At 43.3% G+C, this 17606-nt stretch overlaps 1 protein-coding gene and 1 long non-coding RNA gene across 2 annotated transcripts in view; both read right to left on the reverse strand.

Annotated features, from left to right (window-relative positions):
• The window catches only part of AFF3 (ALF transcription elongation factor 3), a 237265-nt gene extending 229784 nt beyond the window's left edge, over positions 1-7481 (reverse strand). Inside the window, exon 1 of the mRNA XM_081857861.1 lies at positions 6572-7481. The gene's annotated coding sequence lies outside the window, so the exon portion shown is untranslated. The remainder of the gene's footprint in view (positions 1-6571) is intronic.
• A 440-nt stretch (positions 7482-7921) lies between these two features.
• Positions 7922-11459, reverse strand: LOC309339709. The gene is made up of 3 exons (XR_014155540.1): positions 11088-11459; positions 9457-9543; positions 7922-8732 (listed from the first exon to the last, which is right to left on the reverse strand). It is a non-coding gene; the product is annotated as an uncharacterized lncRNA (long non-coding RNA).
• Positions 11460-17606: the final 6147 nt, after the last annotated feature.

Raw genomic sequence — 17606 nt, forward strand, 5'->3', positions numbered from 1 at the left:
CCCGCCTTCAGGAGTCTCAAAGTGGCTAACATTCTCCTTTCCCTTCCTCCCTCACAACAAACACTCTGTGAGGTGAGTGGGGCTGAGAGACTTCAAAGAAGTGTGACTGGCCCAAGGTCACCCAGCAGCTGCATGTGGAGGAGCGGAGACGCGAACCCGGTTCCCCAGATTACAAGACTACCGCTCTTAACCACTACACCACACTGGCTAACTGAGTGGGTTGAAACTCAGCAAGGTCAGCCCTCCTCATTCACTGCCCCATTTGCACAGTGTTGTTCACATCAGAGAGTGGGGCAGGGATGTCTTCAAGGAACACACACAGCCTTTTTGGTGTCCCTGCAACCTCCACAGCCACCCCGTGATTACATGCTCATTTGCACCTGTGCAATGGCTGCTGGGATGTGTTTACATTACCAATTACTGCACATCTAGTTTCCTAATTGGATTGAAGCTTGTTTGAGACAAAACACATCAGGTAGCAGTATTTGTCACGAAGCCACAGGATCAGTATGGATTGTGGCTGACGTTGGGTGAACACAGTTTCAAACGTTAGCAGTGAAAATGCACCGAATGCAGAGAAAGTGGCAATGTGAACACACCCTTAGGCTCCAGATGGAGCCATTTCTTTGTATTTCTTGGCAGGTTAAATATCTACGAAGGTACAGATGGGGAATTTCTGTCTGTCCCCAAACCTCACTTTGCTACCCCTCTTTTCTCCCATTTCTCACCTTCTCATCCATCACTGAAGCTACTGCAACAGGTTTTGACCTTAACACAACATTGGCCCTACCCTCAGTTCTTTCCTTTTCTCCAATAGATATAGGTGACTACCATTTGCTTCTATGGCATATGCTCAAGGACATAACTGGAGTGTGAGGAAGGAAACACATCCTATCAGGGAGTGTGTGTGTGTGTGTGTGTGTGTGTGTGTGTGTGTGTTTATGTGTTAAGCTTCTTCCTAACTCTACTGATACCATTGTCTGTAGTAAGAAGCAAATTTTGCCCCCTTCCAACTTTGACCCATATTGCAGACCATTACGTTTCCTAAACAGGAAACTCTGAGAACCAGTACCCTGTCTGCAGAACACTGTCCTGGCTGTTTCTTCACCACACTATAGTGTGGTGGAATTCAATGTAGATTGACCCATTCCATGGAAAATCTAGTTGCTGCTGGTGGTGGTGTTTAAGAAAGAAACTGTTGCTAATGACCCATTTATGATATTCTCAGTAGTCGCGCCCACGCTGTGGAACACCCTCCCATCAGATGTCAAGGAGATAAATAACTATACAAACCTTAGAAGACATCTAAAGGCAACCCTGTAAAGGGAAGTTTTTAAAATGTTTAATGGTTTATTATATTTTCATATATGTTGGAAGCCGTCCAGGGTAGCTGGGTCAACCCAGTCAGATGGGCAGGGTACAAATAATAAAGTTGTTGTTGTTGTTGTCGTTGTCTAAATGACCCATTTGTGATAATAGCCCCCCTATTTAGAAGCAATCCTTTCTCTCTTTCACTCTCAAACTCTAGGCTCAACAACAACTAGCTTTATGTACAACTTGGAAGTTCAGAGGTTCTTTTCAGGTGTATATATATATATATATATGTGTGTGTGTGTGTGTGTGTGTGTGTGTGTGTGTGTGTGTGTGTGTATGTATTCATTTTATTTTAATTTACAGTATGTAAAAAGCACTGCACATTTTTGGGTGGCCCCATTTTGCTTCCATACTGATGGGCACTCAGACACCTGTGTTCACGATTACACAGGATAATAGTTAATGTTGATTTTCAAACCCAAAGAGAGAACTCAAGGGATTAAGCATTCATTAGTGTGGTAAAGCAAACTAGCCCCAGAAGTGCAGTTTGTTACACAAAGAAGTGTGGAGACCCTTTGAAAGCCACCAAGGTATTAGTGACATTTAACATTTGTAAAGTGTTATGCTGCTCTTTGTGTGTGCCATGTTTGTACAGTCAGGTTAAGCGATTCACACCTTAAGCATATGCAAAGGGTTCTTTTGAATGAGGTAAAAGGTGTTTGAAATTCATGAATATACACCAAGGCAAAATGGAATTAGATAAACTTTACCTAGAGCAGAAAGACAGATAAATTCATTTAAGTAGGATGTAAATTATGAGTCCAACTTAACTTTTGTTATGATAACTTGTCCATGGGAGACAATAGATGCTTCTGTCTAAGCCTAAGGTAGCACATTTGCACTGTTCTGTCCATATAATTAACAGTGCTGCTGGATTTTTTCACTTCTGGATGACCATGTAAAACAACACATTCAGTGTAGTTAATTTCCTCCTCCGCCAATTAAAATTACTATGCTGGAGTTACACAAGTTAATTGCCACAGGTGCTATTTCACTGGATGTAATTAAGGGATTTGGTCACGGAGATGCATGTTCCATTGAGATTGCTTTGCTAGTTCTTCATTCCTAAGGAAATAAGTATCCCAGCATGCCCTACAATTGTCAAATAATCTGCTTCTGAGGTTGTATCTGGGCACATTGTTTTTCTGCAGCTGAGTAGCAACATGGGACTACATCCTAAGTTGTAACCTACCACAATTACTTGCAAAAATAAGACTAGACTTTCAGTATTTTAATGTGTATTAAAGATGCATTGTCTTATTTTTTCCTGTTTGTTAGTATTCTGGGCTTTGCCTGGAATTAAAAGCATGCAATTTAATTTAATGTACATGTATCTGCTTATTTTGCATGATTTGCTCTGCTTCCAAAATTAAGGTTCAGAATTTAGATATTCAAACCATTCAAAATTCAGCTCTGCTAGCTCAGCTTTGGTTGTTATATGGCAAATAGGGATTAAAGAAGAGTATGGAAGATGGCCAAATGAGTCATGTAGCCTGAAATTGATTGTGGGAGGAGTTATTAAATGTAAGTTCCTCCCACAAGCCTGTAGAAATTCTTTCCAGTTCAAGATTGGTGTCTGAACCTGCAATACATTACCCCTGCGAGGTTGCGGGTCCCCGTTACAACCCTAAAGATTAGAAACTTGATTCCCCACCCTGAAAGCTAAAGATTTTAGCATGCCAAATTCTGTGCCAGATACCATGTTTGATGCTTGGGGAATGTAACACTTTAAATATATACAGTATACAGAACATATATAAACCTCTAGATACCCCTTTATTACTCTACAAACAGAGCCAGTTCTGTGATCTCTTATGTCAACATTTAATAATCTTCTCATGATTTTGTAACTCACTACACCTTCACCCAAACTAGAACTTCATTCTCCATGTTATACCTGAACTGGAAGACCAGAGCTTAGCCAATGTGCTTTCATAGCTCAGTTCACATTCTTCTTGAACCTGTCCTAAGGGGACCACTGCCAATCCTTTGACCTTGGTACTCTCATGGGTTTTATGGGCGGAAAAAGATCACATTGGAAAGGCTCTGGATCTAAAGTCCTCTGGTTCCCTCATCACTGGCCCCAACAAAGGAGACGAACTATAGAAACGCTGGAGCGCAGTTATTTTCCCTCTCACTGAAACTGATGGGAGGGGACATAAAGCATGTATGGGGGGGGGGAACCTGGCAGGACTCAGGAAGTAGCAGTTCCTCCACCACAGACTCCCCTCCCACCCTGACCTCCATAGGATTGCTTAGTTAACATGCTTTCTTTTTAAAAGAAGAGTAGATCAATGTTACCACCACTGACTCTGGGGCAACGGATTACAGCATTTTGAACTAATCCTGTTGCTAGATAAATGGGGATTGACTCCCTAAGATAGTATTCAGAAGAACCATTTGTCTGATAATTATGAGTTTCTGTTGAGATCAAGAATCTAGGTATGTAGTTCCTTGGCCTCTTTTGCGGGCCCATTTATATATTCTGCTGCTATTGCGAGTGCTTTAAGGGACCTTGATACAGCAGGACATAAATCAATAGTCTGCTTGCTTTCAGAATACAAGAATACCCTTGCTTTAGAGAAGAATATAGGAAATAGTTCTACATCTTCCTTACTTTTAAAAAGTGGATTTTGCTTTTGTGTCTTCATTCCTGTACTGATGAACAGCTGTTGTTGACAGTTATTGACCAACAATAGGAGGGCAATGTGTATCTGATCATCTGTGTTATCAACAATAGCTGTCCATCAGTATATGAATGTATGCAGTGCGATCCTATGGATGTTTACTCAGAAGCAAACTCTATGGTTTACAACAATGTGTTTAAGTTTGCAGCTTCAATGGGGCTTACTTCTGTGTAGATATGTACAGGATTGTACTGCATGACTTTAAAATAAGATGAATCACATTCAATCTATAGGGATTATGGTAAAAAGATGGAAATTCTAGCCATCTATTAGCTTTCGCTTGTGACTCAAAATATATCCTACCGTCTTTGTTCTGGTTTCAATGCAATTATTCCTTTTTTAATTGTGATATTTACCTTAATTTTTAAAGAGGCAAGAGGTGGCTATGTTGGAGGCGGAGAGGTAAGAAATTAATTAGGATTATTTTAAATCTAAGATTAAAACAGTGTGCCTGCATATAGATTTGCTTCAATGAGCTGGGTCTACTGATATGTTAAACATGACTGTACAAATTAGGGAAGGCAATAGATATGCCTGGGGAATAGTGGATGCCATTCTTTTATATGCCTTCTTCCACCTATGGATAAGTCATCTTTCATTCTTTTCGTTGAGATGTGTGACCTCAAATTGGTTTAATATATCATTTGGCTAAAACTGGAAGGCACTAGCAAAACTTCATTTCAAGGGCTTGATCTAAGTTGCCACTTGTGATCTACATGATTACAGGGTTGGTAGAGAGTTGTTGAGCTTTTGGGGGGCAAAGTTTTTTGGGCAATTTCCGCCCGGACACTGCTTCCAACTTCAGTATTCCGGATATATCTGGGAAATTCCAGACATATGGCAACCCTACCTTGTTGCAACTTGGAAAGTACCATTGCCCTAGTATGATGTGCTGTATGTGAGCCATTTGTCATCACCTCCAAAGCAATGCATCCCAGTTCCAAAATGAATGTGGGCTTTTTGCAGAAGCAGGTTAATAACATCTGCTTTGCAGAAGCACTGCATATGTATTTGTCCTGCATTCCAATGCAAATAATTCTCTCTTATATAGTAACCAACACAGCATATTATTATTATTATTATTATTATTATTATTATTATTATTTACTGAATTTATATACCGCCCTATACCAAGAGGTCTCAGGGCGGTACAAATAGCCCATTTTAATTTGCTATCTGTGGCTAGCGCCAACATGCTTTCTTGACCCCTATCAAATATCTTGCAAATGGTTGCATTGTTATGGAAATGACAGGCGCCAGATGTGTACTGTGATCTGCAATCAGAGATATATTGGTTATAAGAGCAAAATTACTGTTTCTGTTGCATTTCAGCTCCTCTCTTTGAAGTTTATGGTTTTTAAAGAAAACGCCCGCAAGTGAAGGCCTAATAAGATTCTGAAATGCAACAACTTACTGGGATATTATACAGCAGTTTTAGAACATCAGAGAAACTGGCATAAATAACTACACGGTGAAAAGCTCTTCAGCAGACAATGACAGAGATGATGACAGAGTGGCAAAGGAATACGTTTTCAATTCACGAGAGTTAACGGCGCTGCACTGCATTTTCTAAACAAAGGTTGCTGAACATTTCGTGAAGTACCCACTTAATATTCAATCGGAAGATTACAGATGCGATAAAGACAACTGATAAAATTCACAGCAGGACATTCTACATGATGCAACATTTCCAGTAACATTTCCAGTTCACTGTTTTTCAGTGCTGTACCTAATATCCATATAAAATTAGTTCATCTTTCTTGTTTGATTTCAGAGTTTAATTATGCTGTTCATCTCTTTAGAAACTAATTGAGCTAGGGGTTTCATCATCAAAGTATAGCTTATCTTTTAAGATGTTGGACTAATCATGGTTGTCACCCCATTTGCAAGCAGCCTTCATTTCCTTTAGTCTCCAATGGCTCGCTTGCTCTCTCTTGCTCTTGATCATCTTTCTTTCTCTCTTACTGAGTCAGTCCATTGAGCCATCTAGCTCATAATTGTCTACACTGACTGGCAGCAGTTCTCAAGGTTTTCAGAAGGCATGTATCCAGGTATTGAACCAAGGAGCTTCTGTATGCAAAACAGACACTTTTCCATACTATTCTAGAAGGTTCCCCAACATTCCAGAACAGAAGGATGGAAGGGGAAGAGGAATTTGGTGGAAATACATGAAGTTTTGCAGGCCGAGTTTATTTCCCACTACTAGCTGGCTACAATTTTGGGGTTCACTACTCCCTGAAAGTTTAGGCACAACACATATACCCCATGCACTCTCTCTCTCTCACACACACACACATATCATAGTATGTGTGAAGAAATTAAATGTAAACCTATCAAACTGTGGTGTTCAGTAAACAGTTGTTTGTTTAAATGCACAAACTAGTGGATGATTCAATTGTTATGTACATCTGAATTCCTGTATTTAAACTCGGGATTCCTATCAGTGAACCAGTTTAACTGTATTTTATGGTCATTAAAATATGAGAAGAGAAAGCCATTAATATACTCACCTTTCCTTTAAAATTTGGTGATGATTAGTTTACCTCTTCATCCTTATAATTACAGCGATGCCGGGTTCCCACATATCCTGCAGTTTTCAAATGTTTCTTTATATATATCCAGACTATTTCCAGATGGTTTTCCCGAGCATTGTTAGAAGTTAAAAATGCAGCAGGCTGTGACTATCTTAACTGAGGCCTTTACCCCCTGGATGCTTCCTGTAGCGGGGACAAAGTGCATATCGTGAGGAGATGTTCCAGAGGAGGTTCTATAAATCTGCCACCATACTTGGTATGTTTTTGTGTGTTCTCCCCCTAACCCAGCAATGACCCTTACAAAACACACACCATGCTAAGATTATTTATGCTCCTGGCAGGAATAATCTGCATTAGATGGCTGCATATGAGCTGGGTAGAATTCATGCAGAAATATGAAAGCTGGTTTTGCAACACTTCTGTGTGTTTATTTTGGAGACAATGGCTGACCAAGATTTTTTATTACGCTTGCTTCTTTTCTCCAGTTTGCAAATGAATGAAGTTATCTTAGGGAAGTTCTCATCAAATTTCCCCCTTTTTTCTCTGGCTCGCTCACAGCAGAACTGATAAATGGTCCACAAAATGTGAAATGCCAGAATGGATATGAAGAAGCTGAAGAAATGGGCATTAGTGTGGGAAAGATGAGCAATCAAAAAACAGGCTTCCCATGAATATTGTACTAAAATTACAGTTTGCGGTTACCCTGGAATGACAATAACAGAGCCATACCATTGGCTAGTTTAAGAAAAGAAAGACTTTTCTGTGTTTCCTGCACCACTATTTATGCTCATGATACGAAGTATGGTTTGTTGCAACTAGTTAATGTCAATAACAAAGATCGCACAGGCATACATGAATTACACGAATAGTACACTAACATAAAAAAAGCCTGCTGGATTAGGCCAAGAGCCCATCTGCTCCAACATCCTGTTATCATAGTGGCAGGGGAATACAGGTAGCACTGTGGTCTAAACCACTGAGCCTCTTGGGTTTACCAATCAGAAGGTCAGTGGTTTGAATCCTCATGACAGGGATGAGCTCCCATCGCTCCGTTCCAGCTCCTGCCCACCTAGCAGTTCAAAAACACACTAGTGCAAGTAGATAAATAGGTACCACTGAGGTGGAAAGGTAAACGGCATTTCCTTGTGCTCTGGCACTCGTCATGGTGTTCAGTTGTGCCAGAAGCAATTTAGTGATGCTGGCCACATGACCTGGAAAGCTGTCTGTGGACAAATACTGGCTCCCTCAGCCTGAATCAAGACAAATGCCACACCCCTTGGTCGCCTTTGACTGGACTTAACTGTCCAGGGGTCATTTACCTTTACCTTTACCTTATCATAGTAGTCAACCAGATGTATGTGAAACCCAAAAGCAGGACCTGAGCACAACAGCACACTCCCCAGTGGTAATGGGACATGGGGCAAGATGCTACATTGTGGTGTTTTTAAAAAAGTCTCATACAAGTGGATTTGCATACAATTTTAGGCTGATTTCAGTAAATGTTAAGCATGTGTTTGAATGTCCCATTAAAATGAGGCTTACACATTAGACATGACCAATAATTTGTCCAAAACTAGGGGAATGTTGACATTTTGCCAACAGTTCTTAACCTGGCAATTCATATATGCAGATATTCTTCCATGGCCTCTATTGATATTTTAAAATATTGATTAGCTAGAAAAATAACAACTTTTTTAAAAACTGGAACTCAGAATAGTTATAAAATCTGGAATTAATCAGACCAGTTTCAATTGTCTGAAAGTGAGGACCACTAAAACTCAGATTTAAGACCAGTTTTAAAGATACAAGGAGGAGTGAATAATGAGCATTATTTTTATAAGTGCAAATAGAGTAGTTACTTGCTTGCTAGGGCTTTGAAAATGTGTTCATAAAAACAATTAAAACTATTCAGCAGTATGCCATCATAGTAATGATATATTTATGACCATCAGAATACTCTCTTGACAGTTTCCATTGCTTTCTAATATTCCATATCAAATGCTATCTGAAAATACAGCCAATCTATATTAAAACCTGAGACTTAAATGGATTTTTGTGACAGTTTCATAATGCAGAGAGGGCTTTATAAAATCAAGTCAAATACCTTGCATAGTCTCTATCAAATGTTATGAGTGGTCTGGAAAATAAAAATTGAATTCCATTTTGTTATTCAATATATTTGCCGTTATTCTCTTTCTCAGATATATATATGTATAATATCACCAATTATGTTGATGGAAGCATGTTTTCCTGGTTGTGCATATTTTTCCCTAGCTGAACGGAGTTATGTTTGGAAAAAGATGTTGTGTATCCACAATCGTCCAACCTAATTCAGCAACTAAGTTGTCTATGTACAACCTAGTGCTATAAACTCATGATGAGTTTTCTGGGAGAAAAAGCAGAAGACTAGATTCAGTCCCATTGCTTCAGAATCTCCATCAAAAAGCTGATCAGCAATTTCCACCAGATTTTTCTGGGCCGCACTCATACAACCTTGGTTTCCAGGCATGATTTTTCAGACAGAGCCCAGTTTGTATATGCATATAAGAGTCTGGGAAATGTGTTGACACTTCCATATTATCCTGATTCAAAACAAGCAAAAAAGGGCCTCATCCTAAGATTGCCTGCACAAACCAATTACGGTAACAAATGTTTTGGAAATATATTGGTGATTAGCAACAAATCTATCAGAGCAGATAGGTATCAGCATAAATATTTAGGATAAGGCTGCTCAGCACAGTACCTGAAAAGTCACCTGAATATAGTTAAATAATACACATTATTCACTTCAGATACACACAGAGTTCATGCAGATTGCTACGGTCTCCACCATGGAGAGAGAAGCTCTTTGGCAAATGTACCTTTCTGCAGAGTAGCTTCATCTATTGATATGCACTGGAGCATTCGCATCTGGAAGAGATCACTAGCTCAAGTTGACAATGATTTATCTAAAATAATGTTTAATAATGGATAAGTAAGGTTTTATATTGTTGTGAGCTCCCTGCTTCCCTGAGTGATAAGAAACACTGCCTGGGTGGTTCCTTTGGAAGAGAAAGTGCTGTGGGGACTTTGGGCATTTTTGTAATGTTTGCTTTATTTTGCAAGTATACAAGGAGAACATAAAGGGAAACAAGCAGCAGATGCTTCTACCAGGCAGTATATCCACATCATAGGAAAGCACAGAATCTTACACTATGCATTTAAATCACACACCCCTCCCTTGAAAAAAGAATTTATGCCTCACAGAGGCTGCAATTCCCAGACCCTTAACCAACTAGAATTCCAAGGATTCTTGGTGGAGGGCAGGAGAGATGTGCTTTAAATGCGTGGTATGTATGAAGCCAGTATTGCCTACTCTGGCTGGCAGCAGCTCTCAAGGAGTCTCAAGCAGAGGAATCTTTCTGTCCCCTTCTGCTTCAGGCATGTGAACTGAAGATGCTACAGATCAAACCTAGGATAAAGGTGCCTGCATAGCGACGGAGAGGTGGGTGATCAGTAATGGGACCACACCATGAGAGGTGGTTTAACCTTCCCTCCTCAGCGCATGCCTGATGAAAAAGCCCAACACTCCTTCTGCCCAGCCACTAATTACCTCAGGGGAAGTATCAACTGGCAGTGCAATATCAAATAGCAGCACCGGCGTGATTTGTTGTCACAATCGGGGAAGATTAATTACCTTCCTTATGTGGGATGGCCCTGCTCTTGCAATTTATTTATTTTTTTAAAAGCAGAGATGTGAAACGCATTAATGCATTCCCTGTAATCTCTAGCTTGCTTGTCATCAGTTCCCTCCCTCCTTCCCTCTCTCCCTCCCTCTCTCTCTCTGTTCAAAAATCTGCCTCAACACTTGTTTCTTCCCACATACACATGTCACTTCCCTTACAGGTGAGATGTGGCACTACCCCACCACCCCAATTCTTACAGCTTTTCCATTCCAGAAATTCAAGAGAGATTTCTTTGTATGTTATGTCCCAGCCACCAGTTCCCGTTGAAGAAACTATTAACCACCCATCCTAGGCAGTAAACAAGGAATCTCCCTAACAAAGGAAGATTGGCCACTTATAATATTATTTTTAAAATACTGATTAGCTAGGGAAATAATGTTTCCCCTAACAGACTTTTTAAGCTACTGTGACCACACACACAAAAAACCACCCACATTTTGCACTGACAACTGTAGAAATCAAGTGTGCATCATCTTCTAATGCAATGTGAAAGTCGAGGAGAAATTCATCAGTAGAACGGCCATGCTAACTCTATCAAACACAATATAATCCAGTCTTAAAATCTGAGGTTTGTGTTTTTTTTCTTTCCATTCCGGGAATATTAAGGGTTGCAATTTCGAAGCTGGTGTTCCTGCACGAAAAATTGATTAGTTCAATTTCAAGGTGTCAAACTGGTGAACAGTTCAGTACACAGTAAAATTCAATTTTGGTGATTAACACTCACAATGACTATTTTTGTTATAACAGCCAAATTCTTATTTCCAAACCTGGTGTTCATTGTTCTGGTACACTTGCTCCCCCTGCAATCATCAGCTAGTTACTTGTTGGGAGAGATATTTGTAGAGGAGAGCTGAGTGCTAGCAATCTACTGTGCAAATGTTGTTCGCACTGCATCCATCACGACTGGTGGAAAAAAGAGACAGCAGGAAATGAGAAGGAAATAGTTATTATGTCAACATAAATAAAAAAAGAAGAAACACCAATCAATTCTATATTGTCTTGTAAAAAATGGGGGTGGAGGAACTGATTGAAAACGTTCTCCTTGTAATAGCTTGTATATCCTGGGTCTCTTATTGGAGGAAGCCACTAAAAACCACAGGGAAGAGAGCTTGTATCAGTACCAGAAATAATTAACTGAGAAGTTATAATAATAATAATAATAATAATTTATTATTTGTACCCCGCCCATCTGGCTGGGTTTCCCCAGCCACTCTGGGCGGCTTCCATAAAAACCAGAGATACACTAAAATATCACAGATTAAAAACTTCCCTGAACAGGGCTGCCTTAAGATGTCTTCTGAATGTCAGGTAGTTATTTATCGCTTTGACATCTGATGGGAGGGCGTTCCACAAGGCGGGTGCCACTACCGAGAAGGCCCTCTGCCTGGTTCCCTGTAGCTTTGCTTCTCGTAATGAGGGAACCGCCAGAAGGCCCTCGGCGCTGGACCTCAGCGTCCGGGCAGAACGATGGGGGTGGAGACGCTCCTTCAGGTATACTGGGCCGAGGCCGTTTAGGGCTTTAAAGGTCAACACCAGCACTTTGAATTGTGCTCGGAAACGTACTGGGAGCCAATGTAGGTCTTTCAAGACCGGTGTTATGTGGTCTCGGCGGCTGCCCCCAGTCACCAGTCTAGCTGCCGCATTCTGGATTAGTTGTAGTTTCCGAGTCACCTTCAAAGGTAGCCCCACGTAGAGCGCATTGCAGTAGTCCAAGCGGGAGATAACTAGAGCATGCACCACTCTGGCGAGACAGTCCGCGGGCAGGTAGGGTCTCAGCCTGCGTACCAGGTGGAGTTGGTAGACAGCTGCCCTGGATACAGAATTGACCTGCGCCTCCATGGACAGCTGTGAGTCCAAAATGACTCCCAGGCTGCGCACCTGGTCCTTCAGGGGCACAGTTACCCCATTCAGGACCAGGGAGTCCTCCACACCAGCCCGCCCCCTGTCCCCCAAAAACAGTACTTCTGTCTTGTCAGGATTCAACCTCAATCCATTAGCCGCCATCCATCCTCCAACCGCCTCCAGGCACTCACACAGGACCTTCACCGCCTTCACTGGTTCTGATTTGAAAGAGAGGTAGAGCTGGGTATCATCTGCATATTGATGGACACCCAGTCCAAACCCCCTGATGATCTCTCCCAGCGGCTTCATATAGATGTTAAAAAGCATGGGGGAGAGGACGGAACCCTGAGGCACCCCACAAGTGAGGGCCCAGGGGTCTGAACACTCATCCCCCACCACCACTTTCTGAACACGGCCCAGGAGGAAGGAGCGAAACCACTGTATAACAGTGCCCCCAGCTCCCAGCCCCTCTAGACGGTCCAGAAGGATGTTATGGTCGATTGTATCAAAGGCCGCTGAGAGATCCAGCAGAACTAGGAAACAGCTCTCACCTTTGTCCCTAGCTCGCCGGAGATCATCAACCAGCGCGACCAAGGCAGTTTCAGTCCCATGATGAGGCCTGAATCCCGATTGGAAGGGATCCAAATGGTCCGTTTCCTCCAGGCGTGCTTGGAGTTGTTCAGCAACCACCCGCTCAATCACCTTGCCCAAGAATGGAAGATTTGAGACTGGGCGATAGTTGGCCATACTGGCCGGGTCTAAAGATGGTTTTTTAAGAAGCGGTTTGATGACCGCCTCTTTCAGCGGATCTGGGAATGCTCCCTCACAGAGGGAAGCATTCACCACCCCGCAGAGCCCATCGCCCAGCCCTTCCCGGCTTGCTTTTATTAGCCAGGATGGGCAAGGATCCAGGAGACAGGTGGTTGGTTTCACGCGTCCAAGCAGCCTGTCCACATCCTCGGGGGTAATGGATTGAAATCGATTCCATGCAACTTGACCAGACAGAGCTCTAGCACTCTCCCGCCCCAGCCCTGCTCCCACGGTGGTGTCTAGCTCCTTCCGAATATGAGTGATTTTATCTGCAAAAAACTTTGCAAAATCGTTGCAGGAGATCTTGGGGTCTTTACAAAGCCCCGGTGGTAAAGGTGGTTCCGTTAAATTACGAACCACCTGAAAAAGTCTCCTGCTACTATTTTCTGCAGATGCAATAGAGGCGGTGAAGAAAGTCTTCTTCGCCGTCGCTATCGCCACTTGGTAGGCTCGACGTTGAGCTCTAACCTGTGTCCGGTCAGATTCGGAGTGAGTTTTTTGCCACCGACGCTCTAGCCGTCTCAGCGATTGTTTCATCGCCCTCAGCTCCGAAGAAAACCACGGAGCTGTCCGGGCTCCATGCAATCGGAGAGGGCGCTTCGGAGCCAGACAGTCGATAGCCCTGGTTAACTCCGCATTCCAGCGGGCCACCAGGGAATCAGCTGAAAGGCCATCAACATGGGATAAGGCATCCCCTACCACTCTCTGGAAACCATTTGGATCCATTAAGTGGCGGGGGCGGACCATCCGAATTGGTCCCACCTCCCTGCAGAGGGGAAGGGTCGCGGAGAAGTCCAGTTGCACCAGGAAGTGATCTGACCATGGCACTTCTTTTGTTTCACTTTTACTTAGTGTCAGATCACCCACGTCACTAGAGGTGAACACCAGATCTAAGGCATGTCCATGACTATGAGTTGGGCCAAACTTATTCAGGGACAGCCCCATGGAGGCCATGCTTTCCACGAAGTCCCGAGCAGCCCCTTGTAAGGTCGTGTCGGCATGGATGTTAAAATCCCCTAGGACAACCAAACTAGGTGTCTCCAGGAGAAAATCCGCCACGACCTGAAGCAGCTCAGACAGGGAATCCTTGGTGCAGCGGGGAGGTCGGTACACCAAAAGGAATCCTGTACTGCCCCTATTGCCCAACTTCCAGAACATGCACTCAGAAAACTGGATCTTCCCAGTAGGACGCCTGGTGCAAGCTAGTGACTTCCTAAAAATCACTGCAACCCCCCCTCCCCGCCCACATGACCTGGGTTGCTGTGCGTAAGAGAAACCTGGTGGGCAAGCAGCGGCAAGGACAGGCCCATCTGCTTCCTCCAACCAGGTCTCTGTCACACATGCCAGGTCAAGTCCTCCATCCACAATCAGGTCGTGGATGGCAGTGGTTTTATTCTTCATTGACCTGGCATTACACAGCAACACCTTCAGGTCATGTAGGTTTCCCCTGTTGATTCCAGTATCCATCCGGTCAAGGCCAGACCCGGAGGCAGGGATAGTCTTCAAACAACGACTAAACCTGCCTCCTCGGTAATGACATGGTCTGGTCTTAGCGTAACTCCGCCTCCTGCCCATGATCACCGAGATCGGATGTCCCAGTGCTTCCCCCCCTGTGGAACTTGTCCAAGCCATCGTGATGACTGGGGCCCCACTCCCAGGCAGCCCTGATCTAGCCCCTTCAAAACAAAACATAAACTATACAGAACCAATAAAACAACAACAACAACAAAAAGGAACAGAACAATTATAATAAAATTAATCCCCAACCAAATATCCATCCCACCCACCCCCAGCAATAGAAAAAAAGAAATAAAAATTTAAATTGCCACCGACTGCTTGAGGACATTTTAGAGCACATTAACCCCCTGGAACGGGAAGCAATGGCAGAACACTTCCCACCCTTCCCAAGAGTTTGTTCCAAAAGTTTGTTCCTGGGCCACGCCCCCTGGGCCAGTTGGAAAAGGCCCTGGAAGGGAGCAGGCCCTGCAGTCCTCACCCAGCCGACGGTCCGAGGCCTCACTGCAGCAGGAGTCCCTTTATAGCCAGGAGAGAGGGCCTGGGCCACGCCCCCTGGGCCAGCTGGAAAAGGCCCTGGGAGGGAGCAGGCCCTGCAGTCCTCACCCAGCCGATGGGTAACAGTTTCATTGCCCGCCCACCTTTTGTGCCCATCGAGCCTTAGTTGTGCATAGGTCTGCACGACTAGTTCGGACATACAGTGGTACCTTGGTTTACAAACTTACTCAGATCAGAAAGTCCATTCTTAAACCAAAATGTTCTTAAACCAAGACGTGTTTTCCCATAGCAGCGGGGGACTCAATTTACAAATGGAACACACTCAACAAGAAGCGAAACATGTTCTTATTCCAAGGCAAAGTTCACAAACCAAAACACCTACTTCCGGGTTTGCAGCGTTCTTAATCCAAGTTGTTCATAAACTAAGCTGTTCTTAAACCAAGGTACCACTGTAATGTGAATGGGGATGTGCATCCATTCCGATGTGCAGCCAAACACACATTCCTCCAAAGTGGGGATAGAAGTCATCTGTATTCAGCGGCACATCTGGATATGGGCATTGTTCATCTGCACTGCTTTGGGATGAGGAGCTGGGTGTGCGTCCACACCAGCATCCCCATTCTGCCCCAACACTTTAATGCTACCCGTGTCTGCTCAGAAGGATGCCCCATGGGGGACTTACTCCCAGGTATGTATACGTAGGGCTGCAGCCTAAGAATGACAGAACTGGGGCCAGAAGTGTGGACCTAGTTGCCCTGGCAAGGGAGGGCTGTTCACTCCTCTTGCCTTTCACATCTGAACGCTTTTGCAAAGTGGGGCAAAATATTTGTCCAAAAGAAGGTGGCGGCACATTTTGTATGACTCTCCCACTTTAGCTCAACATTAGTTTGGAATTTAGCTTTGATTATTATCTATGCAGTAAACAGCTAATTTATATTTATGCCTCCTCTCCCCATGGTCGTGGGCTCAAATTCCATACTTTGCGTTCTAATGCATCTACTTTGTATATACAAGAGGACCTTTTAAACAGGTTTTTAAACAGGCTAACTTTGAGTTCTTATAACTGTGTGCATTGCATTCCCCCGCAATAATGTAATTTTCACCCCAATGTCTACTTGGGATGATAGAATGCCAGATTTGCATTGTTTTCTTGCTTTGATGCCACAGGTAGCTATCCTTGTCATGCTGAGTTTTGACATTATTGTATTTAAGAACTAGCTTTGTATAGCATATGGGAGAGGTATTTATTTTCAGTATGCACACACATACATACAAATTAAACGTTTTGAAGTTAAGCTTTCCGAATTTTATTTTTGGTAAATAGATTTGGTCAATCTAACCTGTAAAAGGTGTTAGAAAAGAAACCTGCATCAGATTGGGATGAATTCCAGTTTATTAATTTGGGCTCACCTCTGAAGTCTAACCAAAGAGAAGCGGGTGGCGCTATAGTCTAAACCACTGAGCCTCTTGGGCTTGCCGATCAGAAGGTTGGCAGTTTGAATCCCCACAACAGGGTGAGCTCCTGTTGCTCGGTCCCAGCTCCTGCCAACCTAGCAGTTTGAAAGCACCCCAAAAAGTGCATGTAGATAAATAGGTACCGCTCCAGCAGGAAGGTAAACAGCATTTCTGTGCACTGCTCTGGTTTCGGTGTTCTGTTGCGCCAGAAGCGGCTTAGTCATGCTGGCCACGACCCGGAAAAACTGTCTGCGGACAAATGGCCTGTAAAGCGAGATGAGCGCCGTAACCCCAGAGTTGTCTGCAACTGGACTTAACTGCCAGGGGTCCTTTACCTTTTTACCTGAAGTCTAACCATATTTACTCAGAACTGAATTCAGTGGAGCTTAATGTCAGGTAAGTGGGGCTAGGATTCCTGCCTGAAATATGCAAGATAGTTGTACATTTACCACTTATCTGAAAAGTTGGATAAGGAAGTATTTGAAAAGCAATCCTTATGTTTGCTAGATGCTTAGATATGCCCTGCAACAAGTATTTCTCCCTGATTCCTTCCTGTGGGGCTTATGTGGGAGCAATGGTTAGCAGAGCACCAAAGGTAGATTTAGGGGAGAACGACTGGTTCGGTTGCATTGGCCGTGGAGCTTTGGGGGTGCCGCAACTATGAAGCAGACTGGAAGGTGAGAGGCGGCGGGTGCCAAATGTTGCAGTTGGCATGTTGCACAAAGCGCCACTGCAATTTAAGACCCCAAAATCCATCACTGAGAGCGCTCCTGGTGACAGCTGAGGTGGAAGGCTGCTGAAACTAGTTCTCAAAACTCGTGTGTACAACTATATCTTTCCCATTAGTAACAGCTACTGGACAATTTCACTGTATGGCAATTAACTTTCTTACCTCATTAAGGACCAGTCAGTGGAAGACACACTAAAACATGTTGTCACTTGATCACCAGACTATCAGGTGTTCAACAAGGGGAGAGGGAAAGATGCTCTGGGTTAATTTGTGATGCATGAGTTGTTAACTCATAATGAACCCCACTAGATTCCATCTTGTTATTGCAATCAAGTGGTTAAGACATTTCACTTGACTGCCTTGTTGCTGAAAGCTAAAAATGTGTGAGTCTGAAATCAGACAGCCAGCACTAGTCCACTCAGTTATAAGGAGCCTG

Source organism: Podarcis erhardii (assembly GCF_964252035.2).
Source record: "Podarcis erhardii genome assembly, chromosome: 4".
NCBI classification, from domain to species: domain Eukaryota; kingdom Metazoa; phylum Chordata; class Lepidosauria; order Squamata; family Lacertidae; genus Podarcis; species Podarcis erhardii.